The sequence below is a fragment of the Globicephala melas genome, chromosome 7 (genome assembly GCF_963455315.2).
Source record: "Globicephala melas chromosome 7, mGloMel1.2, whole genome shotgun sequence".
NCBI classification, from domain to species: Eukaryota; Metazoa; Chordata; class Mammalia; order Artiodactyla; family Delphinidae; genus Globicephala; species Globicephala melas.
In genome coordinates, this window is record NC_083320.1 from 77,689,635 (window position 1) to 77,716,783 (window position 27,149).

Genomic DNA, 27,149 nt, shown 5'->3' on the forward strand with positions numbered 1-27,149 from the left:
CAGAAAACAAACTAATGGTTACCGAAGGGGAAAGGGGTGGGGAGGGATAACTTAGGAGTTTGGGGTTAACAGATATACACTACTATATAAAAAAAGATAAACAACACAGGGAACTATATTCAGTATCTTTATATGTAATAACATATAATGAAAAAGAATCTGAAAAAGAATACATGTAGTCGAACCACTCTGCTTACACCTTTAACACATTATAAATCAACTATACTACAATCGCTCAATCAATCAATCAATCAGCAAGCATCTGTTCATGTTTGTCACCCCATTTTATCATGGGCTCCATGGAGAACTGTGCTATATTCACCTTTATTTTGCTCAGTCCTAGCAGAGTGCCTAGTCTATAGTATTTGCTTAATGAATAAATTGAGACAAGTCTTAAGTTCTCAAAGTAACCTCCTACCCTATCCAACTCTGACAGCTTCTTCATTTCTTGCCCACAACTCTTCTAATTTATTTCAGATATTTACCAGACTCTGATTAATAGCCAATTCCATTCTTTAGGCACTAAAAGCTACCTTTAATCATAACCAAAATATGTTAGCAAGTAAACAGTGTCACTCAAAAATATTTTAGTAACGAAACCACCATCAAATGGTATTCCCCACTGGCAAGTGCTTTCAAAATCACCACTTCTCTCTAAATTCTTTGTAGCAAGAGTAAGCTGAAGGGCATATTATATACAAAGGAGTCTTGACTCAGCACATTCTCCAGAATCTAGTGTACACACGATGTATTAAATGCAACATTCTGGTATTTCTTCTTATTTCTGACTCGTTGAAGGGTAAGTTAAGAGATGGAGCCACTCATTTATTGGACTTCTTCAAACCTCATTTACCAGATCTATGATTCTAAGAAATGAGGTTAATGAAGTCTTCCTCTTTCTATTCATAGGATAGTTGGAAAGAAAATTTGATTAATACAGGAATTTACCAAAGAAACAGATCTACAGGGAGCTTAGATAAAGAAGAACAAAGTTCCTGGCTCTCTATGTTCCTCATCTCAAAACCTTCCCTTCCTGCATTTATCTAAGTTCTGCCTTTACATTCAAATGCATCAATCAATATATATGATGCCCCAAAATACAGGGAGCCTACTGGGCATTATCCAATGAAGAAAACTATGACATGAAATATACCGATGGTCCCCCTCCCAATGATGTCCCCACCTTCCAAGGCCCAATCTTTTAAAGCACTAGCCTCATTTTCAAACACGAGCTTCCCTCTCTGCTATACACTAGCTGGAACTCTCCTCTGGCACTTCCACCAGTGTGCTTGCCCTCATTTTCCGTCTACAGATTTGCTTTAACACCATCCTTTCCTTAAAAGAACTTCATCTGATTTGATCCCATTTCCTTATTTGTTTTCTCTCCCTAAGACCTTGTTCCTCTTGCCTTTAAAAGATAGTAAATCCCCACTCCCATCCCTTTTAAGTGCACTTTCCTCTCCGCTTCATTTTTTTTCTCTTCTCTCTGCCTTCTGGTACAAGGTTTCCCCTCGCCCTCCCTCCTGGGCCTCCCTTCTGGCTGTCCATATAAAAGGAGGGTTGTCACCCCACTCCAGGGGTCCCCTCCAGGGAATCTCATCAGAAGAGAAAAACCTTTGAGGTGGGCGTTGAATACCAGGCCCTTTGTGTGCAACAGCTTCTACCCCCATATCTAGGGGGTATCTAGGGACTCCCCACAAAAACTTGGAGAATCTTAACCATCTCTCTACTTCAAAGGGAGGTATCTGGATAGGGTTTTCCCACCCTGCAGTAGCATGGGATGCAAGCTTCTACTCAGGGAGCTCCTTGAGGGACACTGCTTCTTATGTCCCAGTAGAAACAGCTACAGGTGGGGAGTGCTTCCCCCCGCCCCCCGGGGTCAGTCCTTGCTCTGATTAATTCAATGGCATTAACACCCACCTTAGGTCTCTTCCTCATGCACGCTGATTAAAGTTCCAATCATTCAGTGGCCCTTGAAGACAGGGAGGCTGAGCTTAATGAAAAGCTCCTGGGATCTCCTTAATGCCCACATTCTTTCACAGCAAGCCAGCAGTGAGCAAATCTGTGTGGATGGCGACAGCAGCAAGACAAAGTTTGTCATCTGACAAGGCTCAGAAAGCATCTGCAGTCAAAACCCAGCTTTTTCTGTGCCTTTTGCACTGTTACCTGTGATCCCGCAGGATTTTAACGGTTCTTTTTCAAGTGAAACATTACACCCACCCAAAGAGAAATATTTTCAGCTTGATGTGTGAGGATTTTCACCTAGGTGTCTCCAAGAACTAGTGATAAGTCTACGGTCTTAAATTTAATACAAGACCAAAAAAGATTACGAAAATACTGAAAATGAGCCGTCTTTATCAGTTTACTGCATATCCTCTATCCCAGCTACAAAGAAAAAACCAACTCTAATATTATTAACTTGTTCATTTCCTGCCACACCGTATCTGGGCTATTTAAGCTTTCTTAAGTATTTTTCATTGCATTTTCCTATTGTTCAAGTTTTTGAAACCATTTTCTTGGCTACTGGAGAGCACATTTTAGACATGTGTAGGCTCTAATTCTGTTCCCATGCCTTGTCTCTTTGTTACAAAGAATCTCCCTTTTCACTTTCTGTTCCTAATGGCTCTATCCCCAAAGAGAGCATGCAAGGGACAGAAGGGCAGACCAGTCTAAACTAATCGATAACCCACACGGATCATTCAGATCTTCACCTTCCACACTCCTGACCCACCCAGCTAACCTTCAATGCAAGCTGCTCAACCAGAAGCAAAACCAGAAGATGAGTTTTAACTCCTTTTGTTTGTTTCCTCCTCTAACAAAGAGGCTCATAAGCAGTAAAACAGTCAGAAAGCTGGGCTGCAGGGGAGGAAAAGAACAAAACAAGCATCCTGCAATCGACAAACTGGACTGTCCCCTCCTCTGGGAGGAAGGGCTGATGATTCTAGACACCTACCCCTCCCCACCAAGTGTTAATAATACCCAGTAATTCACCTTTCAAGCGCGATAGAGAAAGCTCTTTTAAAATATATACATAAGGGTTATTTCTTAGCAGATGGCTCCTAATTAAGGAGTCTGTTCATGATCACACGGGGTCAGCCAGGCCCCAGAATCCAATCCTGACCTTTCATCCCGCCATATTTTCTTCCTAATCCTGCCCCACACTGAGGCTAAGCTCTAGTTTATACTTGGACTGAGCAGCTGAGTACCCAGCCCTGCTGCTTCCCCGGCCTGCGATCAACCACTAATTGCAGCTCACCTGGCACAACACCCCTCCCATCTGGTCCCCACAAACGTCTGCAAAGACAGCCCTGGGCTGGAGGCAGACCCTCCTCTGCACTTAAAACAGTTGCTCCGTTACTTCACATCCTCAAACTGCCCCTCACCTGAGAGAGAGAGAGGTAGGTGTGTGTGTGTGTGTGTGTGTGTGTGTGTGTGTGTGTGTGTGTGTGTGTGTGTGTGTGTGTGTGTGTGTGTAGAGAAAATATATTCTAAAGGGCCCATGTGGGAACGATATGAGCAGTCACATTTGTCCCATTACAAAAGTGCTTTTTAAAAGACTTTTTTTTTTTGCACAAATTCCTACCAACCCACATTTGTCTTTGTAAAGAAGTTTTTGCTCCATCAACCCACTGCGTAGTGGCTTCTGCCCACAAAAATAAAGTGGCAGCCTGGCTTTGTCCTCCAGTGGTGACCCCCAGGAGCAAAACATGTGTGAGAGAGACAGACAGACCGACCGACCGTTCTGAAATGTGACCAAAGACAGGAGGGGCACTGGGCACAGAGGCTGCCTTCTGCCAGCCTTTCTGGTGGTGCTTCTGGTGGTTCAATGAGCCATGCTCCTGAGAATCTGATTTCAACGATCAGAGATTTTCCTTCGCCGTCTGCCAGCCCCTTAACCATCTCTGAGGACGTGGAGAGGAAAGAAGATCCTAACACCTGGAGCGACCAACACAGCAAACCTCTTCACTGAGGAGTGAACAGAGTGAAGGGCACAGGGGAGCCCTACACTGGGTCAAGGGACCATGGGCACTGTCCTGACCTCAGAAATCGATGGTCCAGAGACTTCAGATCAAGGCTGGGGAGCGCACTGGCCAGAGTCCTTCTGGGTTGGGGGGAGCTGGCCAGTGGCCTCTGCTTTCCCGACTTCGTGGCCCAGTGCCTCCGATCCCATCTTCCTCCCTCTGCCTATTCCCGACTTGCCCCACACAGGCCTAGGCTCAACAATAACGTGAGGATACATTTAGCCCCAAATTGAAAGTTCAGCCTGTAGACAGAAGTGTCTGATGGCTGTGCTTCTTCCAGACAAGTCCCTAAAAGCCACGTCACTGTGTTAACGCACCGAGTGTCTGAGAGTGGATTCTGCAGGAGGTCTCTGAGCTCAGAATCCTGGCTCTACGCTTACTAACTATAATACCTTGGGCAAGAGAGTTCAGCTCCGTGCCTCAGTTTCCCCATCCATACGATGGTACTAAATAATAGCACCGACATCCATCAAGAACAGATTGAATAAATTAATATGCATAAAAGCCCTAATCACAAAAAACACTCAATAAACATGAGCCCATGGACTGGAGAACTGCGAGCGATTTGAACATAAACATACAATGTATTTTGGAAGCTTAAGAAAACAGAATGCCAAAAGTCAAAGTTAGCACCTCCGGCAGAATATGGGAGAAGACGCAGCATTTTCGTAGTTATCTGATCCCATGGTTGGCAAACCTTTTTTTTTTTTTTTTTTAAGTCCTGGAACATTTTGTTCAACAAAATCCTACTCCAAGTTCAAAAGGGAGAACAAAGGTGAAGCTGCTCCAGCTGAAGCTGTGAGGAGGCGGGTAGTGAGAACGACAACCTGGGAACCCAGTGGCCCAGCCACATCCGAGAAAAACCTTTGAAAACCTTCACCATAGGCAATGGACACACAGAGCAGGGACCAGAGCTCATGATCTTGCCCTGTTTTTTGGCATGACAACAGTCAATGATTTTGAAGTGTGGAGCAAAGAGGTAAGAGGTTGAAGACAGAGACGGGCTATGAGCTTTTTGTGAGAGCTCAGGCAGGAGACAGTGAAGTCAGGCAGAAGAGGAGACTCCGGGCTGACTTATTCAGAAGTGGGGTGGGGAAGGAGGACAGAGAAAGGGGGAGAGCTGAAGATGACTGCTTTCTGGCCTAACTCTAGGTATGTGTGTGCTATGGGGTGTTATGGATATGAAAACTGACCAATCACTTTTTAACAGGAAAGTTTTAGGGGAATGGTTTTTTGAATAATCAATCTAGTTAAAAGCAGAAAAGATTTGGGGTCTTCATCCTTAAATAGAACACCAACACTTACTAAAGTTTCTAGCTGTCGTAATTACAATATATAGAAAGCATGTAGAACCTTAAGGTACTATCCAATCGATTCTCACTGTAGAATACCACAGAAGTAAAAATTTAAGCTAGTCGTGTCTTCACGACCTCACTAGTTTAAAGTAAGCTTGAGTTCTTAGTAAACCTTTCTTTCAGCTTTTCTAATATCTTCTCTTTCCTATCAACACAAAGCAAAAAAAAAAAAAAAGTGACTTTAACTGCGAGTTCTGATTAATACAGGTCTTATGTATTTGGTTTTGAAAGGTAGATAATCATCTGTGGTATATTTGTCTAATTGTTTTGCTAAAGCAAATACTAAAATCAGTTTTTACTCCCTGAGCACTTAGTCATTGAAACGCCTCATGGGGCGTTTTTCAAGAATTAGATTATTTCCACATGGGTAACTGAGAAAGAGCTACAGCTATAGAGGCCTTAAAATTAGAGGAAAGAGTACAGAAGTGGCAATGGGTAGATATGGAATAGGGTATCACTCAGCCTTGAAATATGTTTGAACGAGGAAAAGTCTACACCTGGGTGGTGATAATTCTTCAGACCACTGTAGGAAAATACAGGGATTTTAGGTGGTCTATTAAATGTGGTTTAGCAAATAGGTTCGACACCGTATCAGAGAAGCTTCTTCTATGAGCAAATTTCATTTTTAAAGCCTTTGGATTTTTAAATGATTGCCTCTATTCTAAAAAGCCACAACTCCTTAAAAAGTCTATTTGCACTAGGTGACCAGGCAATTAAAACAAGACCTAAGTAAGAACATTTGCTCTGTGCAACCCCAAAGTCCCACCCAAATGGTGTGGACTTCACTGGAAGGTTTTCCCTCAGCTCTAGAAGCTAACAGCAGGTAATTTCAAACATCTGAAAGAGACATTTACCATGAAAGCCTTGATGGGTCCTTCCCTGCAGGGCTGGGAGTCCCACCAGTCCTGCCATAAAACTACAGATTATTTGGGGAGCAGGGGGTGAAGAAAGTAACTAATTGGGAGATTGGGATCGACATGTATACACTAATATGTATAAAATAGATAACTAATAAGAACCTGCTGTATAAAAAATAAAATTTTTAAAAAAAGGAACTAAGAAATCCTACACTTCTTAATTAATTTTGCAGAAATCTTTAAGATGGCAGGGAAATCCTGAAAAGGGATCTTATATCCCAAAGCCTATGAGTGAAGAAAAAAGAGAGAGAGAGACAGAGACAGAGACACAGAGAGACAGAGAGAGAGAGAGAGGAAAAAGTAGTACCAAGCAGAGAGTCTGCTCCTTGCATATAACCATGGATTAAGCTTAAAGGTTACACACCTCAGAGGCCTCCTGCAATAAACATCCCATCATTCGGGAGAGGGAAACCAAAGAGTGAAACAAGAAAGAAAAGAAAGAAAGAAAAAAGGGAGGGAAGATATATGTCTATAAAATAGATGGCATCAGGGTGAGCTGTGACAAAGCGAGAGAGATGCATGGACATATATACACTACCAAACGTAAGGTAGATAGCTAGTGGGAAGCAGCCGCATAGCACTGGGAGATCAGCTCCGTGCTTTGTGACCGCCTGGAGGGGTGGGATAGGGAGGGTGGGAGGGAGGGAGATGCAAGAGGGAAGAGATATGGGGACATATGTATATGTATAACTGATTCGCTTTGTTATAAAGCAGAAACTAACACACCATTGTAAAGCAATTATACTCCAAGAAAGATGTTTAAAAAATAAATAAATAATAAAACATATCCACTGAAGGATCAAAAAATAAATAAATAAAATAAAATAGACGGCATCTAGTCCTTTCGAGCAACCAAGAGGCACAAAGCATTCACGAAAAGAGACACATTTGACAGCCCCCCTCTGGTGCCCTTGACTGGTGAGTTCAATGTTGAACTTGACTACTGAGTGCCATCTGACCCAACGACATTGAGGCTTCAATGTGCCGTTGTCAGGCACAGGTCTTTCGTTTTTTTCCCTCACAAAGCTAAAGAGCAAGGCTTAAAAGCACTAAACAATTCTGTATTTCAGACTCTTCAAGGGACAAGAGCATGAGAGAGAGAAAATCTAGACACGTGCATTGAATCAGTAATCTGGGGGCAAGCTAATAGATCTTATCAAAGGAGCACTCCCCAAGGATCTACTTTTTTCAAAATTTTTTCTTATCCAAGTGGTCACTGACCTACTTCTAAATTCATCACTGAAAACAGGGCAAGGCTTCAAGAGAATTGCACAGCCTAATACCGAGGTGTTCGACAAATGCTTTGATGAATGCATCCAGGCTCCGAGAGCATGCTCAAGGTATAAAAGGTTTCCTCTTACATCATACTAAAAACCCCCAAAAAGAGGAAACCCCCAAGAACTGTACTCCACGTTTTGCCTGTCCTTCCAAGATCAGTCAAAAAAAGGAGAGGTTTCTGAGCAAACTCCTGGTCTTGTTGGTTTGACTGAGGGGCAGTCTAGGCTTGTTCTGACAATTCACATTTCGTGTCCCTGGGCGATTCTTTTATGTTACTCTTGTATGAACATTGCTAAAACTCCATGCAAGAGACAAAGGTGCCACGTCCTTTAAAACACACACACACATACAGACATATCAGGTCCAAACAGGTATTAACACTTGTTGACTAATGCTTTGCACACTCCCTTAGAAGCAGCTCCATAAAAGAGCAATACAACCAACAGTATTATCCAAAAGTATGAAATCAAGCAATAAATACTTAAACACCAAGGACTCCTGAAACAATCAAATACAGAACAGCCTTTTTGTTATTGTATGTTTTTTTTTTTCCAAGCTCCAAATGCTAGGTGCAAAAATCTCTGCTGCAAAATATTTATTTGAAGCAGCTCCCTTACAGATGAAACGGTGTGTTTCAACGAATTCAACAGGTATAGGAGAAGGTCTAGAACTGCATTTACAACCACTAGTACCACCTGCAGGCTTGGAGGCAATGCCTTATACTGACGAAGATGCCACCTTTGAAAAATTTATTCTCTATAGAATTACAGGTAAATAATAAAACCAAGTAGAGCCTGGAAGTTTTATTAGATTTCACAGATATTTTCTACTGAACACCAGCAGTGTCAGGTACTTTAAGAGATATCCCACTGTTATACACAGGCATACTACCTGCGTGATTGGAAAACTAAGGTGATGCACATGTCATAAAAAAGCAAATGAATGCTGAATTATGTGGTCCAAGTACAGAAGACAGTCAAAGAAAAGGGAAATCACTGGAGAGAAGGAGGGAGAGGGGACAGGGCACTACTTACGGGCAGTAATCGAGGCAGAGGGTGATATGGCCTGAACTAGGGGGTGAAGGTGATGAGGGATAGAAATGGGATGGAAATGCATTAAAGGGACATTTCAAGTGGGGAAAGATGGATGACAAACTGGCTATATCAAAGGGAAAGAGTAGGCCTAGGTTATATACTATAAACTGGCATGACACTCACTTTATAAACCACTTCTTATAATTATCAAGATAATTTTAAATACTCAACTCCAACTATCATCTAGTTAAAGAAAATCTAAGACCATATCCTAAACCAAAAACAAGTTGAATTTATTCATACAGCCTTTTGAAGCTCAAGAAAAGTCTTAAAAAAAAAAAAAAAAAACTCTCCTCTCCTCCTTCAGGGTATCATCATTCTACTGGAAAAATGTAAACCCAGCCATCCAAGAAGGCTTAGCTGCCTACAAACTCCTGTGATATGATCTGCCACCACCTCTCCTCCTCCCCCACTTCTTTTTAAAACTTTTCAGAAGTTTACCTTTGTCCAAATGAAGGAAAACTCTGACACATCAAAGTGAGCACCACTGTGCTGGGGATGTATATTTGTAAAAAGAGTTATCTATGGCGGTGTGCAGAAAAATTAGCAAGGGTGTAGTTCCCCCTCCTTAAATACCACACACACACACACACACACACACACACACACACACGAAGTACCTCACTTATCTGCAGTTTCTTTGTTAATGATGGTCTTTAATCCCCTACACTGCAGCAACTGCTATTCTCTTCCATTTAAGTTAAAATTTTACTCCAGTTGAATTCCCTAGAGGAAAACCAACGAACTACTTTTCATTTTCCGCTTCAACTATTCACCTGGTACTTAATAAAAATGCTATATTTAGCTTCTCTAAGAGCATTTTTTCTTATTATGTAAAGTTGCAAACAATCACAAAAGTAGAGAGACTAGTGCAGTATACCTCACCTCCATGGCCCTTCTACAATCATCAACAGTTTTCAATTTCGTTTCATCTACCCTCCCTCACCCAGTACTCTAAAGAGAATTTCAAACAGCATGTCATGTCACCTGTAAACACCTCAACATGTATTACGAGAAGGATCTTTTTATAAGCAATCATCCAAAAGAGAATGCTTAATTATAGAAACTTATTTTATTTGATGGCATTTCTGATTATTAAAAAATTACTATCATTTGCTTAAAAATAAAGGTTACTGGTTAAAACAGGATTTTAGGGACAGTTCATCTGAGCCCAGTCCAGCCAGCCAGAATGAATGCAGAAATCATTCACTATAACGCCAAGTATGAACTTGGCAAAAACAAAATTACACTCTACATACGCCATACACATGGTCTAATTTCTTACAAGGTTAGAATATGAATTAGTAAAGCTGGAATGAAAACCAAAGTCTGTTCAAGGCTGGAACTTCCCCAGAAGGCCATTGTTTCAGCCACTGTGGCAGCTCAGAAAGTGTCATGAGTTAGCTTGAAAGGTGAGTTGTGCTGATTTGGAAAAAGGATCTAGTGTGGGTTTGCGCGGAGGTACTAGGCTGCTTGTCAACTAGCTGACCAGGGCCCTGAGGACGGGCTGATGGCATTGCTATCTGTATTAATGAGTTGAAAACTAAATGCTGGAAACAGGTCTGCAGTGGTGGTCCTCCCCAGACCAGCAACAGCAGCACCTGGGAAACTTATTAGAAAAGCAAACTCTCAAGCCCTAACCAGACTTACCGAATCAGAAACGTTCAGGGCCCAGCAACCTATGCTTTATCAAGCCCTCCTAACGATTCTGCTCTACACCAAAAATTTCAGAACTGCTGGCCTAACATGGTGGCCACTAAGCACATGTCACTCTCTCACTTTAAATTTAAAGTAATTACAATTAAATAAAATTTAAAATGCAGTTAGCTGTGGCTACCATATCAGCACAGATTACAGAACATTTCTACCATCGCAGAAAGTGCAAACGGGCAGCAATGGTCTAGAGCATTTAAACTGAACTTTAATTTATAACCTATAGACTGCAACGGCTTCTCTAATTCTGAGGGACCCAAAAGTGAAATTCTGAATCTGGCTGGATCTCAAGAGCCTATAGCCTCCAGGTATCTATTGCATGACTGGATTCCACAGTGGAAACATCAAGAGAATTGGGGTAAAAAGGAAAGCATGGTGAATGTTGCCTAACTTGGCCACATAGGCCAGGTCTGGGTCCATGGAAAACAGATGTGGCTACAGGCAGCTGCTGAAGCTACTGTTTTCACCAGGCACTTTGTGAAACACAGACTGGAGCAAGCAAAGCTCTTTGGTTCTTTAAAGAGATGAGACTCTGACATACCGGGACCAAAGTTATCCGTATAAATTGGCTCTGTCAAAGTTTTGCAGATAGGGATTCAATGAGACTCCTGGGAGGTTTCTCCGTCCTCCAGAAAGGCCCCTGCAGCAGCAGCAGAGGTGAGAAACCTCCCTCCAGTGGCTTTGCCAGAGGAGAACATGGCAGGACTGTTTGTGTCTCTGTCCTGATCCTCCTAAATCCAGTGCTGTCTGGCTTCTGCCTCTTCCCAGTCATTGAAAAATCTAGGTCATGTGTGTGTCTAGCACAGAGCCTGACCCCAAACAGGCTCAGTCAACACTGAATGAATGCACGGGGGACTTCCGTGTGGTTAATCAAATAGACCCTCCTCAGTGCTTACCTTCCTGCATTCCCGGCAGCATTTGACATCGTTTCTACACCCCTCCCTCCTGAACCACATTCATCTCTTGGCCTCCAGGAGAGAAATCAGTGCACACCCCTGCGGGTATTTTTTTTTTGGCGGTATGCGGGCCTCTCACTGCCGTGGCCTTTCCCATTGCGGAGCACAGGCTCCAGACGCACAGGCTCAGCGGCCATGGCTCACAGGCCCAGCCGCTCCGCGGCATGTGGGATCTTCCCGGACCGGGGCACGAACCCGCATCCCCTGCATCGGCAGGCGGACTCTCAACCACCGCGCCACCAGGGAAGACTCACCCCTGCGTTTTTTCACCTCTCTAGCGGCTCCTCATCTTCCTCTGCTAGCTTTCCTTGATTACTGTGACCCTCAGGGTTCTGTCCCAGGCTCTCTTCTCCATACTCATTTTCCTACCGATCTCGTCTACTCCCATGCGTCAGCTCTCAATCGCACACTGATAACTCCCAAAGCTGTATCAGCAGCGTCACTCCCCTCTGAGCTTAAGGCAGCGTCCCAGCAACCGACTCAGATGCCTCAAAGGCACACAACCTCATCACCATCCTGCCCCTTGACCGCCCACAAAAAATCTGATCACTGTATGCTTTCTAGTGAACGGCACCACCATCCACCTGGCTGCCCTTGTGAGAAACCCCGGGCTTCAAGCTTTTCCTTCATTTCCCATACGTAAGCAATCACTATCTCTTAAGCATCTCTTGACAGACCGTCTTCTTCTCTTCATCCCCATATCCTTATTTCTCACCTGAAATAGTGATACAGCTTCCAAATTGTTTTCCCTGCGTCCTGTCTTGCCCACCCAGCCCCATGCATTCCCACTTCAGTCTGAGTGGTCCCTCTAAAAGGATAATTCTACAAGTGGGGTCCTCAGACCAGCAGCAGCAGCACCTGGGAACTTGTTAAAAATGCAAATTCTCAGGCTCCACCCCAGACCCACTTAATCAGAAACTCTGGGGGTGAGGCCCAGTAATCTGTGTTTTAATAAGCCCTCCAGGAAACTGTGACGCACGATAAAGCTTGAGAACCACTGCTTTAAAATATCAATCTGCTTACGTCACTTTCCTCATTGAAAGCCTCCAGTGACTTGTGACTGTCCCTACAATAAAGATCAATTCTTCAGTATCATTTATTGTAAAAACAATTACCCTCAATATGAGAACTGAGGGGTAAACAGGGACTTAACAGACAAATGAATAGGTCAGCCTACGGGTGGGGGTATGAGAAAGGTATTCCTGGCAAAAAGAACAGCATATGGAAAATAACTAGAGAGAGGAATACGGCACACTGAGGAAACTGGTAACACGTAGAATGATCAAGAGATGAGGCCGAGAGGACTTCCCTGGTGGCGCAGTGGTTAAGAATCTGCCTGCCAATACAGGGGACATGGGTTTGAGCCCTGGTCTGGGAAGATCCCACATGCCAGGGAGCAGCTAAGTCTGTGCGCCACAACTACTGAGCCTGCGCTCTAGAGCCCACGAGCCACAACTACTGAGCCCATGTGCCACAACTACTAAAGCCCATGCGCCTAGAGCCCGTGCTCTGCAACAAGTGAAGCCACCGCAATGAGAAGCCCAAGCACCGCAACGAAGGGTAGCCCCCCACCTCGCTGCAACTAGAGAAAGCCAGCGCACAGCAACGAAGACCCAACGCAGCCCAAAAAAAAAAAAAAAAAAAAAAAAAAAGCCCACCCTACCTGCCTATATCTAAACATGGTGGCAAATGATACTTTCTTTCCTTCCTTTCTCAGGTGTCAAAATGTTACCTGTTCCTCATCCAGTCCTCCTGTCCCCCTTCACCAACCAAAAAATCTGCCACAACAAAGATTTACTACACAAAACTCCCGAGTCACTATTTCCTGCTTAAAACCCCTACGTGGTAAGAACTTACACTCTCAATATCTGATCCTATAAATTATACACACACTTCAAATTGGACTTTAAGGTTCTCACCAATTACTCTTTTCCCATCACAGTCCTACATCTGCTTTAACGCTACTGCCCCAAGTCCCTCACCTTTTGCTAAAATTGGTTCAAATCTCACTCCTCCTAATAAATATCCCTACAATCAGGCAACCTCTTATCACTTCACAGATCCTCAGTATTTAAATGTGTTGTATGCGTCTGCATAACTCAATCACTTGCTACACCATAAAACTCAAGACTGTTTATAAAGACACGTGTATCTGTTCAATAGTTTGACTTCTTCAAGGGCAAAACTGTTTCTCTTCTCAATTGCCTCATTTTCAAATTAAACAGGTTGAATAAAATGACAACTGAGGTCAATTCCAACTCTAAAATTTCATCACCCATAATCACATTTAGTGCACTGTATATATTATATAGTCCATAAATGGTGTCGATTAAGGCTCCAGAATTCACACTTCTAAAAAGTCACAGAGGACCTTGCCTTCCCGGTATCTCCCTCTCTGAAAAAAACAAGGTAAAGGCATGGGACTTTCCTGGTGGTGCAATGGTGAAGAATCCAACTGCCAATGCATGGGACACGGGTTCAATCCCTCATCATCCAGGAAGATCCCACATGCCATGGAGCAACTAAGGCCACAAGCCACAACTACTGAGCCTGCACTCTAGAGCCCACGAGCCACAACTACTGAGCCCATGTGCCACAACTACTGAAGCCTGTGCACGTAGAGCCCGTGCTCCGCAACAAGAGAAACTACCGCAATGAGAAGCCCGCGCACCGCAACGAAGAGTAGCCCCTACTCTCTGCAACTAGAGAAAGCCAGCGCACAGCAACGAAGACCCAATGCAGCCAAAAATAAATAAATAAATAAAATTATTTTTTAAAAAAACAAGGTAAAGGCAGTTTTTCTTTGATTCCTACCTTCTGAGAAGTTTACATTTCAATTACCTCTTTGGCTAGTAAAATTTAGCCGTATTTCAGATTTAAGTAAACACGAATTTAATAACCTTTCCATAATAGCATTTTATCATTCCTATAAAAGTAGTCTCCTATCTCTGGTGGGGAAAGACTCAAGAAAACACTTCAAAGGTAAAGAATGAAAACCTGGGCTTCCCTGGTGGCTCAGTGGTTAAGAATCTGCCTGCCAATGCAGGGGACACAGGTTCGAGCCCTGGTCTGGGAAGATCCCACATGCCGCGGAGTAACTACGCCCGTGAGCCACAACTACTGAGCCTGCGCGTCTGGAGCTTGTGCTCCGCAACAAGAGAGGCTGCGATAGTGAGAGGCCCTCGCACCGTGATGAAGAGTGGCCCCCGCTCGCTGCAACTAGAGAAAGCCCTTGCACAGAAATGAAGACCCAACACAGCCAAAAATAAATAAATAAATAAACTTTCATTTAAAAAAGAATGAAAACCTGTCAGCATCTTCTACATGCAGATTCTCCCCTAAGGACTCACAGCTTGATAAAGAATGTATTCTCCACATGGCTCTAACTGTAACAAATTATTCTTTTTTGTTTGTTTTTTAACCACAAAGTTAGTCATTGTTGTGAACTACAGATAACATATCAAGGAGGGCTTCTGAAACGGATGTGACAAGAATTGAATCTTGTGAAGACAGTTTCAACTTGACCTTCCAAGAAAACACTTTTTACTTTAAGGCAAAAGGAAGAATTCCTGACCCCAAATACAGTCAGTCATGCTGTTTCCCTTGTCCTTATCAGCAGTATGTTTGTCAAGAAGGACATCACAGTATTTACAACCATACTAACAAGCGGAAGATTTTGTTTCTTTGCAAGCACAAAGTCACAGCACACACATTTATCAAACTTTTCTCTTTTCCACGTTTTTCAACAAGCAAGCAACTTCACAGCTGAGTTTGGTACTAAATGCCACATTAATACCCAATAAAGCCCTAACTCTTCCATCTGGGAAGGCAGGCTGACCCAAGGGTCTTACAAGCCCACTTCTCACCTTGCTCCTCTTCCTTAGACGTTCTCAGTAGAGAGGATACACTCGGCAGTATTGCAAGTTCATCATCTGCTTTCTACTAGTGGTTAAGATGCCAAGTCTTCTGTCCAAATCTACAAAGCATGTGATCAAAATTTATTTATGGTAAAAAACACTTTAAGTACCCACTATATGCCTGTAACTTCCAAGGAGTTTAGGAAAAGAGGTCAATGCTGCATAAGAATTATAGTCAAGGCATACTAGAGCAAACAAAGTCAAACATGACCCCCCACCCCCCAAAAAAAAGTCCAAGTTATATTCTTTCCCCAGCTAGGATCAGTATGGTAGGCTCCTTAGAAGTCAGTGCCCTGATATCTTTAACCCTAAAGACATTGGAAAAAGGAACGAGTTCCTATTATGTGCCAAGTACTGCAACAGGCACATTATATAGTTACTCATTTAATGCTAAAGAACAATCTGCAAGATGCAGGAAACTATTCCCAATTACAGATGAAGGTTCCCAGAAAGAGACAATGACTTAGAAAGGTCACTTTCATACATTCAACAAAACACCTGTTAAAATAAAAATGCTTGTTTTAAAAGCTGTTTTCTTATTTAATTTCAACACCCATCATGTAAAATAAAGTTCGGCTAAGAATGAAAAACAAAGCGCAAAGACGCAAAGACACACACACACACACACACACACACACACACACACACACAGACTTTTCTAAGGAAAAATAAATCTTGAACCTAACATAGCATTCAGTTCCTGACGAGTTGTTTTCAGGGTTTTTTTGTTTGTTTGTTTTGCGGTACGTGGGCCTCTCACCGTTGTGGCCTCTCCCACTGTGAAGCACAGGCTCCGGACACGCAGGCTCAGCGGCCATGGCTCACGGGCCCAGCCGCTCCGCAGCATGTGGGATCTTCCCGGACCAGGGCACGAACCCGTGTTCCCTGCATCGGTAGGCGGACTCCCAACCACTGCGCCACCAGGGAAGCCCCAGGGTTTCTTTTTTATGGAGTAGTTTGTTAGATTTTCAATCCTCAAACTAGCAGTTTTTAAATAGACACACAACACTCAGTTTATTTCTGATTATATTTCATCTTTGTCAATTTCCATATGTTACATGGTAATTTCCTTTTTTTTCTACACTAAGGAAATTTTTTCCCCTAAATGCCAAACCTCCTAAAAAGATAGGGATATTAAACCCAGAACACTTAAATTAGCTATGGCAACTCACATACACAAAAAATTAAACTGAATTCCATCTACTTTATAGACCAGCCAAGAACTTAAAATGCTTTTAATTTTACCTTCTTTTCAGTAACTGAAGAGATTTTAAACTGGTTATGCTTTCAATCCCAAATAAACCTTCTTTATTGATTCCCAATCTCAAGTACCAGAAACTTAAGTGTGGGCAACTGATGATTATGGCATTTCTACACAGTAAATAAAATTTCAGTCTATGAAAGAGTATCAAATAACAGCAGGTTCTCCTTACAGCTCTATAACCTTGTATATTCAAAATAACATTAGCACCCTGAGGGCAAAAACTGAGCCTGACTGTTTACTCAGAAAACATGCTGCTAAACCAGGGAGGCTTCCCTGTCCATCCCATGCCCAGAAGCAAATACGGCTTCCCTTGCCACTAAAATGAAAACCACAGCCAAGCGGCTCTCAGGACAAATAAGACACGCAGATCAATTTTCACTCACCTACACAGTACAGGCCTCCCTCAAAAAACCCAAATTCCGGTCTTCCCTGGTGGTGCAGTGGTTAAGAATCTGCCTGCCAAGGCAGGAGACACGGGTTCGAGCCCTGGTCCGGGAGGATCCCCCATGCCGCGGAGCAGCTAAGCCCGTGTGCCACAACTACAGAGCCTGCACTCTAGAGCCCGTGAGCCACAACTACTGAGCCCGCGCACCTAGAGCCCGTGCTCCACAACAAGAGAAGTCACCGCAATCAGAAGCCCGCACACCGCAACGCAGAGTAGCCCCCCCGCTCGCCGCAACTAGAGAAAGCCCGCGTGCAGCAACGAAGACCCAACACAGCCAAAAATAAATAAATAAATTTATTTAAAAAAAAAAAATTCCCAGCTTCTCTTAAAAAATCTGAAGATCTGACAACATTGGTCCTGTATTTCTGTATAAAGTTTCAATACCTACTTTCTCTCCCTTCCTCCAAAGATTTGATCTCTCCCCCAACCCCTCTCCTCCAAGCCTGCATCACTCACTTAGGTTAACTGCATGGCCCCTGCACACATGTGAGTTTGTGACCCTTTTGCTTCTAGATACAAGAGGAAGCTGTACAAAAGCCAATTGCTTTTGATTTCTGAATGACTGTGTCCAGAAGGAGGATGAGTCAACAACGCATGACACCATTTCCTATTTACTCTACTGAAACCCAATGCTGAACAGGCTGCCTCATTCTCCCTAATGTCTGTGTGGTCTCATTTGAGCACATTTCCCACTTTCTATCCACACTTCCCTTTCAATATATCAAATGCTAGCATTTGGGCATTCTGCCTTCTCATTTTGGCACTAAGAAGAGAGAAGACAGACTTCAAGGGCAAACTTCTCTAAAAACACCTTCCAAAATGCCCATGTAACTCTCATTTGTCATGGCCAAATTTGAGGCAGACAGCTCTCTTGTTTCAAGTGTACATTTTACAAGGATTTTTCCTGCCCCACACATTTTACTAGGTCTTTTACAACAGATTTGAGAGGTATAGAACTGAGTCGATAGTCTCAAATTGGCCTCTTTGAATACATAAATCCAAGAAACGGCCAAAAGGCAATGATACTTAAGGACCAACTATATGGTTCTTGTAGATGTGATGAAGAACGGCCAAGAGGGGACTCCGGCGTCATTTTTGTTTCTACCGTTTGAATTTGGGGTTTTTACTAATGGACCATGGTATCCTAGCTGTTCTCACTGTCACTGGGATTACACAAAGAGTTTCAGACAAACTGACAGACTATAAAAAGGCATAATCAAGATTTATCTGATTTCAAAAAAGCCGCGTTAAATCAATCCAGCAATCTGCTTCAAGTCAGGAAAGGTTTCATGAAGTCAGTGTCCTTCTTTTGCTGGGCTAGAGCATCTTTTTCACCACAAAGAGGGCTCACTGTCATCATGCCACTGCTGGGCAGCTAGAGTCAATTTCCTCTTGTCAATATACTCGCTTTCTCTCTTATTTGCAAAAACCTGTGCAAACAGGCATGGCAGATAGTAAAATATACCCCAAGAAGTTTAGAATTTGATTCTACCTCAGATATATAGCGACAAATCTAATGCCAAGGCCCGTGATACCCAAATACTGTCCAATCTAGATTCTTGGAATGTATAAATGCAGGCAGAGGGGACGTGTCCAACAAGATTCCTACTTCCCCTTCATACTGTCAGCTTGGGACGTGGGTTTCTAACCAGGGCACTATTTCCCAGGCCCTTTGCATCTAGGTGGCATACTGGGATTATTCCTCGGTACCAGAGATAACAAGGGGAAGTGATGTACATCACTTCTGAGCAAAGGTGGCAAAGAAGTGCAGTGTCTTCACCCGCTCTTTCCCATCTGCTAGCTAAACTCTGAGGAGTCCAAAGCTGAAGGGACAGTAAGACAGAAAAAGAAAGAAGTCTGACAGCCCACCCACCTAACAAGAATACCAACACTGAGCTGTAACTTGAGCAGACTAACAATGGGCCGGTGAAATTCTGAGATACAGTATAGCAGAGAGCATTCAGTTCCTAACTTCTATATTAGGTTTGCAATGGTGTGAGGCAGTGGGGAAAGGTCTGAGTTTAGCAAGCATGGGATAGCAATATTGCATGGTGTCTTCTATTGGAGAAATCTTAACTGAAAAAGATGAGAGGGAAAAAAACCAAACGGGTCTTCTGGTGGTAGGGACGTTTTTCGTACACACTAGTACAGTGGAAGAGTGGAGGGAAGAGAATGTGGAAGGAACAATCTAGGGGCTCCAGCGGGTGGAGGAAGCATTTGGTGGCGGCAGCCTCTGTAAGTCTCTGCTCCCTGGCTTACTTCTAGAAAGGGAATAGTCAGGCTCCCTCTAACTCCAATCAAGTATCACAGTAAAATACTAAAATATCACAACAGCTCACTGAGGACATCATTACCAACTTAGTTTGTTAAATTATTTTTCATTTCTCTCAGTCCCAACTAGGTATACCTCTCGATCCCACAATGAACAAAATTAAAATGCTGGAAAATCTATATTCAAGAGGCATAGTCTAGATCAACCCACCCACCTCTTTTTATCACCTTTACAGACACACAATGCACCATCACTTGTTAGGGCTATTTTTCCCCCCCTCTCTCACCCCCTTTCCCCTTTGGTAACTATAAGTTTGTTTTCTATGTCGGTGAGTCTGTTTCTGTCTCATAAACAAATTCATTTGTGTCATATTTTAGATTCCACATAAAAGTGATATTTGTCTTTGCCTGACTTATTTCACTTAGTATGATAATCTCTAGGTCCATACATGTGACTGCCAATGGCATTATTTCATTCTTTTTAATGGCTGAGTGATATTCCATTGTACATATACACCATACCTTCTTTACCATTCATCTGTCAATAGACAATTAGGTTGCTTCCATGTCTTGGCTATCGTGAATAGTGCTGCTATGAACACTGGCGTGCATGTATCTTTTCAAATTATAGTTTTCTCAAGATATATAGGGTGCTTTTTTTTTTTAACTATTTATATTTGGTCTCTGAGGTTCTACCGAATAACAGTTTACAGCCCACCAACTAGTACGGAAAAGTATCTCTTCCGTGATAGTACTTAGGAATTTACCACATGTAACAACAAATCCGAAGTACAAATGATGAACTGGAAAAAGATGCCCAGGTATAACCAAGACGGGATATCTAAATATAATTACCTTGGATGTACAGAGAACTTAAATCCCAGATGATTTTTACATAACCCATCCCATTTCCCCTTAAACAAGTGTGTGAGGAGAGCCCCGTGAAGGGTGCGTATGTACAGGTATCTGAGTAAAGAAATCGAAGCCACGTGACTCCAGTGCCTCCGGAGACACGCAGTATAAGAACACCTTCCAGACTGCACCTCGGATCTCTCTTCGAGACTGACAAATGCGCCAAACCTCCTAGGCCACAACCACGCAGCCTAGATATGAAGTGCCAGAGCTTGTTCAGCACTGCTAAGCATGTGCTTGTGAACTCTGGATGGGAAAAACAGGCATGTGCGTGCACTGCTCAGAGGGACCGTCCCAGGGATTAGTATCACATTCATGCTAATTCCACAGCTGGCCTGGCCGAAGAATTCCCACTCAAATCCAGGCCCCGGATCTCTGAATAGGCAGTTTATGCTTTCCCAAAGTGGCATGAATAACTAAAGGAGCTAAGCCTACCTGCCTCATGACAGCCAATCACAAACCAATCGGCCACCTAAAGCCAGGTTCCAGCCCACTGGGGCAAGCAGGGCTTGGGCTGGTTAGTCAACCGACTGCTGTGTCCTGCAGGGGCCCTTCAGCTTTATGGGAAGATTCCGCCATCACCAAGGTGCCGCCTAGTCACTGCACACAAACTAAAATCAAAGGCCAGCAGGGATCCAGTTCGTGTCAAAGCTGAGGAAGCACTAGGGTTCCTGTGTATTGGATAAGATGCAGGAGATCAAATGTCTAATTCTTACACTATACCTAGTTTGATTCAGATCTTAAAATCTCAAAATCAGATTGAGCTGCAACTAGAAACATGAGCCCCAAACATAGAGTTTTCAAAGAGCCACCATATACAGTCCTAATGCCTTCATCCGCCTACAGCCCCTGGCGTTTGTAAATTTTAAAAGGGGCTGACCTAATATGGAAATTTACTGTACATACTTTCCTGCTATACAACCCGGTCTGCACAAAATTTACATACCTGACCCTTTCCCTTCCCTGCTGCTCTAGGTCAGAGCGGATTTTTGCTAACGGCTACTATGCTGATTACTAGACAACTTCCAACAGTTTGAGGAGTCCTTCTAAGAAAACTCAATGGAGTGATTATAGTTAAATTTCCTACTGCTCAGTTTTGCCACCACCAGCCGACTTTTCCCTCATAAACATCCTTCTGTTTCTACTCAAAATGGGCTTTCTCCTTCATGACATTAATAGTACCAGTTTCCTCTATCATGTTAGTAATAATGCACTGTTTGGCCTTGCATTTGAGATTTTCAAAGCTCGGGGGAAAGTAGGGCGGAACACAAATTTTCTCCAGACTACATCAGACTAATTTTCTCCCACTGCCATCTACAGAGCTTTTTCTTTAGAAGGACGGAGCCAACAGTGGGGAAGGACCAGAAGAACACAGCAATGAGAGGAGGGGAAATGCCAACCCTGCTTTAACCACCACCCTCTGATCCCAGGCTTAGTCAAGCAGTCATAGCCGACTGAACGTGGTGACATGTTTTCCTCGAGGACTCCCAGGCCATTATTTCCTCCACAACCTCATTCACTTCTTCCAACTTTTCCTGTCATCTCTCAACAAAACGTCTTACGCAGGAGCATTTAACTTCACGGTCAGACCAACCTTGATACCCTTACTACACTACATCAAGAGTCAACCCCTGCAGGAGACAAGACTTCCCATTCTCAGCCAACCCCTCAGCCTGGTGGCAGGAAGGGAAGAAGTTGAGTTTATTTTCTCTCCCCCAGAATGAGCACATCAATTTCCTTCACTCACCTTCAGGTCTTTTGTCTATGGACACATGTAACCTATATGATTCCTCCCCATAAAATGAGTTCTCACAAACAAGGGCATGGCACTGCTTTAAGACAACTTGCATTCTCTCTTGGTAGGGTTACAATAGTTAAAAAGCGCCTAAGGCAATGAATTACACAATAGATGATAAAGGAGCTAATAAAATTACTTGCTTGATTCTTTTTCTGATTCTCTGCTGGTAGCACACAACGTCCCTTCCCTTGATTAGTTCTAGAGCCTCCTGTTCTTAAATACAGAGATTTAAGAATGAGCTCTTGGGAGAAGATGTTAAGTGACCTACCACTTACTGAGCACCCCTTAGGTCCGATCAGCTCTGGGCTGTGAGTATACACAGGGCCTCAATTCAAGGCTAACAGCTCTACAGGGTAAGGTTGGCTAGCACACAGCAGAGGCAGAACTCAAACCCAAGTCTGCCTGACTCCAAAGACAATGCCAGGCAGCCTGAAAGCTTCTTTTAAAGCCAGCCCTCAGCAGAAGCTTACTGAAGCTTCTTCTATATGCTGTCATGCTGCAGGACTCAGGAACTACCCTGGAGCGTTCTCCAGTTTCATCTCACTCATCTTTAAATTTGTTACAGTCCCAAGAAAGCCTATGCTGTGTAAACCTCAGAAGGAACAGCCAAAGAACTGAATGTATTTATGACGATTGACAACAGATCTACTGGTGATGGCCTGGAAGTCTACTCCCAGAAGAGATCTGCTTTTCTCCAGGCTAAAGGTCACGCAAGGTACAAATTTAGAGCTTTGGACAGCCATCTGCTGATGCATCTGGAAAACAAAGGGAGGAGACAGGAAAAGAACAGAAGGCAGCCAAGTCCCTTCAGATGTTTCACTGGTGGGGGGGTGGTGGGGGTGGTGTGTGTGTGTGTGTGTGTGTGTGTGTGTGTGTGTGTGTGTGTGTGTGTGTGTGTGTGTGTGTGTGTGTGTGTGTGTGTGTGTGTGTGTGTGTGTGTGTGTGTGTGTGTGTGTGTGTGTGTATTTCCTGGTGCATCTTTAGAACAATCCTGTGAATTAAGATGGGTGTGTCAAACCTTAAGAAAACTGGCATGATTCTCATGATGCTTCCACTCCACTTTGCATTACTGCAAAATCAGAAAATGATTAAATCATGATGTCAAGCTTTCACATGCTCACTCAACAGAGTCAATAACAGAATGAAAGTAGAGATGAAAACTGAATCATCGCAGACACTTTAAAAAACGCAACTGCTGAGCCCTATTTACGAGAAGAAAACACATATTCGGCATAGGAGGTTCCCACTTCCTTCTACACAGGTATTAGCCAAATACTGATAAAAAACGATAGCATAAAGCCCATTTCATAAAATTTCATACACATACAGATGGGGAGAGGGAAACTTCTCATTTTGAAAATATTCAAAATACTTCTCAGATTTAATTTTTCAGATTTAATCTTTGAAACAGCACATGGCATATTAATTTCTATTTTGTCAAGGTACTCCAAATTTTACATAATAATAACACAAGTTATGATACTAAACCTAAAAATGATATATTTGATGTTTAAATGACTAATTCAAAATCACATTAGTTTCAAAAACATGTTGCTTATTTACTGTGGCAGCTAGAATAGAATATGTTTCATCTCCATAAAAAAATGAATCTTTCTCCATTTGCTGAAAAGCAGTCTCTCAGATTAACTGTGCACAGGCAACAAGCTGGTAGACAAAACACCTTTTAAACTTGAGGTTACTGAGACATTGATAAGTAAAGCTAGATTAACTCAATTTCTCTTAAGTATGATTTTCAAAGTCTTCACACCATTATCTCAACTGAACTTTATAATGAGCCTATGAGGGTACGGATTAATTTCCTCCATTTTTGGATGAAACAACAGAAAACTAACACTCAAGGAAGATGATTTAAAGCAGTAGTTCCTAAAGGTGATCTCTTTTCCTTTGTGTGATAAAGAAAATAATAACTGACCTAAAAAAAAAACAGTATTTTCCAGATCCCTGCAGAAACCAGAAAAAAAAAAATCAGCTAGGCTTTCAGCCCCCAAAGTCACTTTGCCCTTTGTAAAGCAAAACACAAAACATAATCATTCAAAACAGATGCAAGGCAGTGTGGGAAATGCATTTTTAAGGTCCACCTTTAACCATCAATGAGCAAAAAAAACCCTGGAGATTTGTAATGCCAGGATTTGCTGAAATAAATCCTGAATCAAACCTGTAAAGATGAGGGATTAATGGAGCTGAACGTAGGTATACAAACATTAACTTGCCCTACAACGTTCCTATCTTCAACCTACCCCATAGACCTGGGCTCTAAGCCACCCCTAGGGCCATTAGGAAATGGTATTTCACTTTCACCTCAACTAAATGACTTGAGTAAAACACACGCAGCACAATGTTTGTTTAGCCCAGAACAGAACATTAACAAGGGGTGAGCGCAAGCCCAAGTGCATGTTGGTAAAGGGGTGCCTTTTGCCAAGGAATAGACAAAGAATTGCATGGCCCCAAGATCCAAAGAGGGCTAATATGAGGACATTTCCTAATCTCAGGCAGATGACAATCTCTCAACTCCCACATGGAAAATAAACACTACTGTACTTTGCTGACTGAGAGGATAACAAGTCATTGTTTGATAAAACCAGTATTTAAAAAATCCCCAAATTACCAACTGTTCAGAGTACACATCTGCTGCCACATTTTTTTTTAAAGATTCAAGAAAGATACGTAGATGCAATATATGCACGGAACTGTTGAGCCGAATGAAAAAGATGGAGCTAATCGAGTCCAGTACCTTCATTTTAGAAGGTAGAGAAAACTACAGAAAGGAAAAATAGACATTTCAACCTGAATAACATAGCATTCACGGCCCTGGGGAGCAAAATCCGGTCTTGGATTCCTATCCTACTGTGTCAATTCAGAGACAAATCTTAAAGAATCAATTTCTAAAAGCTTAGGAAGTAAAGAATGAAAGAGCAGTCCACCAAAATTGAAGGCAAGTTGAAGACAGTCACCATATAAAGTCTTAGAAGGGAAAGAAATAAGAGAAGTGGGTCATCTAAGGGATCTGTCAACAAATACCAGCCACACTGATTTGGCAACAGTTCACAGCAAGTCAGCAAAAGCTGGCAAATTCGAATACTAAACTTTTATCCTGTTCTCCCTTTAACTTTCGATAAAGCCTCTATCTCTGAAAGGGTGTGTCTGAAAGGGTGTGGAAAAGAAAAATGAATCACTAGAGGCAGGACGTTATTACCAATTCATGCTCCAGTTCTCACAGTAGGCCCTTAACCCGATTCTAGAAAGGAAGGGAGCAGGAGTTTAAAAGGCAACAGAAGGCAGGAGCATCGGCTCAGGAGGGGACAACTCTGCATGGGTGCATCTGGATGGATACTGCACCCTGCCTTGGGCTTTAACCATTTTCATACAACAGTCGTTAGGTAAATCTCTAGACAGACCAGAAAAATAGCATCAGACATTAGATTAAGCTGTATGTGACATACTGTAATAACTAGGAACACTTTCTACACCACAACTTGATTTTCATCCAACGTCATAATGGTTAAAGTCCAACAGCCACGTTACAGAATTACAAAACACAATTTAGTTAAAACACAGGGTTTCTATAAACTCTTGTTTCAGATTACTAGATATTTCTCAGCTTCCCAACACAACGTATAGTAGCCCACTAAAAAAGAATAAAAATGGTATCATTTCAGAAAAGTTTTAAGAGTCTCTAAAGACTTGGTACCTACTGTATATTCGATGTATCTGGAGTGAAAGGAAAAGGCTCTGAATTATGGAGATGAGTTTACTTAGAAGACACAAGAAGATATCAAATGGAAAACATACTACAAATAAGAAAAACACTGCAGCAACATAGGCAGCAATAAGGCCTATTTCTGTGACATTTTTAGCTTTAAATTAAACCATACAGATTACTACAGCTGCCCCTTTGTTTCCAGGGTAAATTTATGCATAAAGTAATAGTATATTGTGATTTGCTTACTTTTCTGTCCCTCCCTCTCACTAAACCATAAGCTTCTATAAGAGCAAGAAACATGCCTCTGATTTACTGTTCTTTTCCAGCACAGAGCACACGGAAGTCACTTAAAACATTTTTGGAATGAGTATTTTATCAAACAATTGACAAACATTTGATAAAATGCAAAGTTGGCAAGAATGGAGGGAAAATAACAGTTACTAACATACACGGTTGGTAATGTAAACCAGTACCACCTTTTAAAGGGTAATTTGGCAATATCGCAATACAGTAACACCATTTAAAAACTAATGGCAAAGTTTCCATTATATATACTGTTAAATGGAAAAGACATGGGATATAGCACAATACATTGAGTGAAATCCTATTTCGTTTTGTTTTAAAGGCAGTGTATACTTACTCTGCATATGGGGCAACCACAGAGGGCAGGGGGAGTCATTCAAAGTGTAACCTAAACGTAATATACATATCCAGTCCCAGGGGCCCTGCCTGAATACATATCCAATTCTGGAAGGATTTACAAAAAAGCTTCACAGGGGCTACCTGGAATGGTAATACTGGGGAGTGAAACTGGCATCATAAAGAGGAAGAAGTCTTCTTTTCCATCATCTACCCTTTTGAAGTGTCTTCCCTTCACATATTAAAGTTTTAATCTCCTTTTTAAGAGAGATGTTATGTTGCTAAAAAAGAAAGAGCACGAGAGAGAAAGACAGAGAGAGAAAGGAAAGAAAGAATTATAGAAGGGAAAACAACAAATGATTTTAAACCATAACTTTTCCCTGCTTGTCTCCCACCTCATCCACATAATATATTTTAGGAGTCAGTGGTTAGAGCACCGGTTTTCACTTTACGCTTGTTTGGGGCCTAATCAGATTCATTTCCCGTTTCCAGTCCTCCAACTTCACAGTGGGAGAAAAACCTGGTTGACACAATCCTCCCCAACCCAGGGTAAGAAAAGGTCCACTGAGGGGTTCTATAATACAAACATAGGCCTGCTACCTATGCCACCTGACCCCGTGGGGTGGAGGCCAGGAGGCCAGGAACAAAGAGCGTACCTGCTGGGCAGCAAAGTGCTTGATTTTTTTGTGTCTTCAGATGGAGCAGTTGTGCTTAAAATTTTACTTTTCTTACAAATACCTTCTAGGTGTCTTGAAATATTACCTAAATGTGAACAGGTGATGAACTCGACCATTAAGTATATGTCCTTACCGTAGTTCAAACTAAGAATCAGAATATAGGCTTTTCT

At 42.5% G+C, this 27,149-nt stretch overlaps 1 protein-coding gene across 10 annotated transcripts in view; it reads right to left on the minus strand.

The window, feature by feature from the left end:
* FMNL2 (formin like 2) overlaps window positions 1-27,149 on the minus strand; it is a 304,517-nt gene that overhangs the window by 192,327 nt on the left and 85,041 nt on the right. Inside the window, exon 1 of one of the 10 annotated variants that reach the window (XM_060302446.1) lies at window positions 15,202-15,219. The exons of the other annotated variants lie outside the window; for them this stretch is intronic. The gene's annotated coding sequence lies outside the window, so the exon portion shown is untranslated. Of the gene's footprint in view, window positions 1-15,201; window positions 15,220-27,149 lie in introns of those variants that run through there. 10 annotated transcript variants of the gene reach the window in all.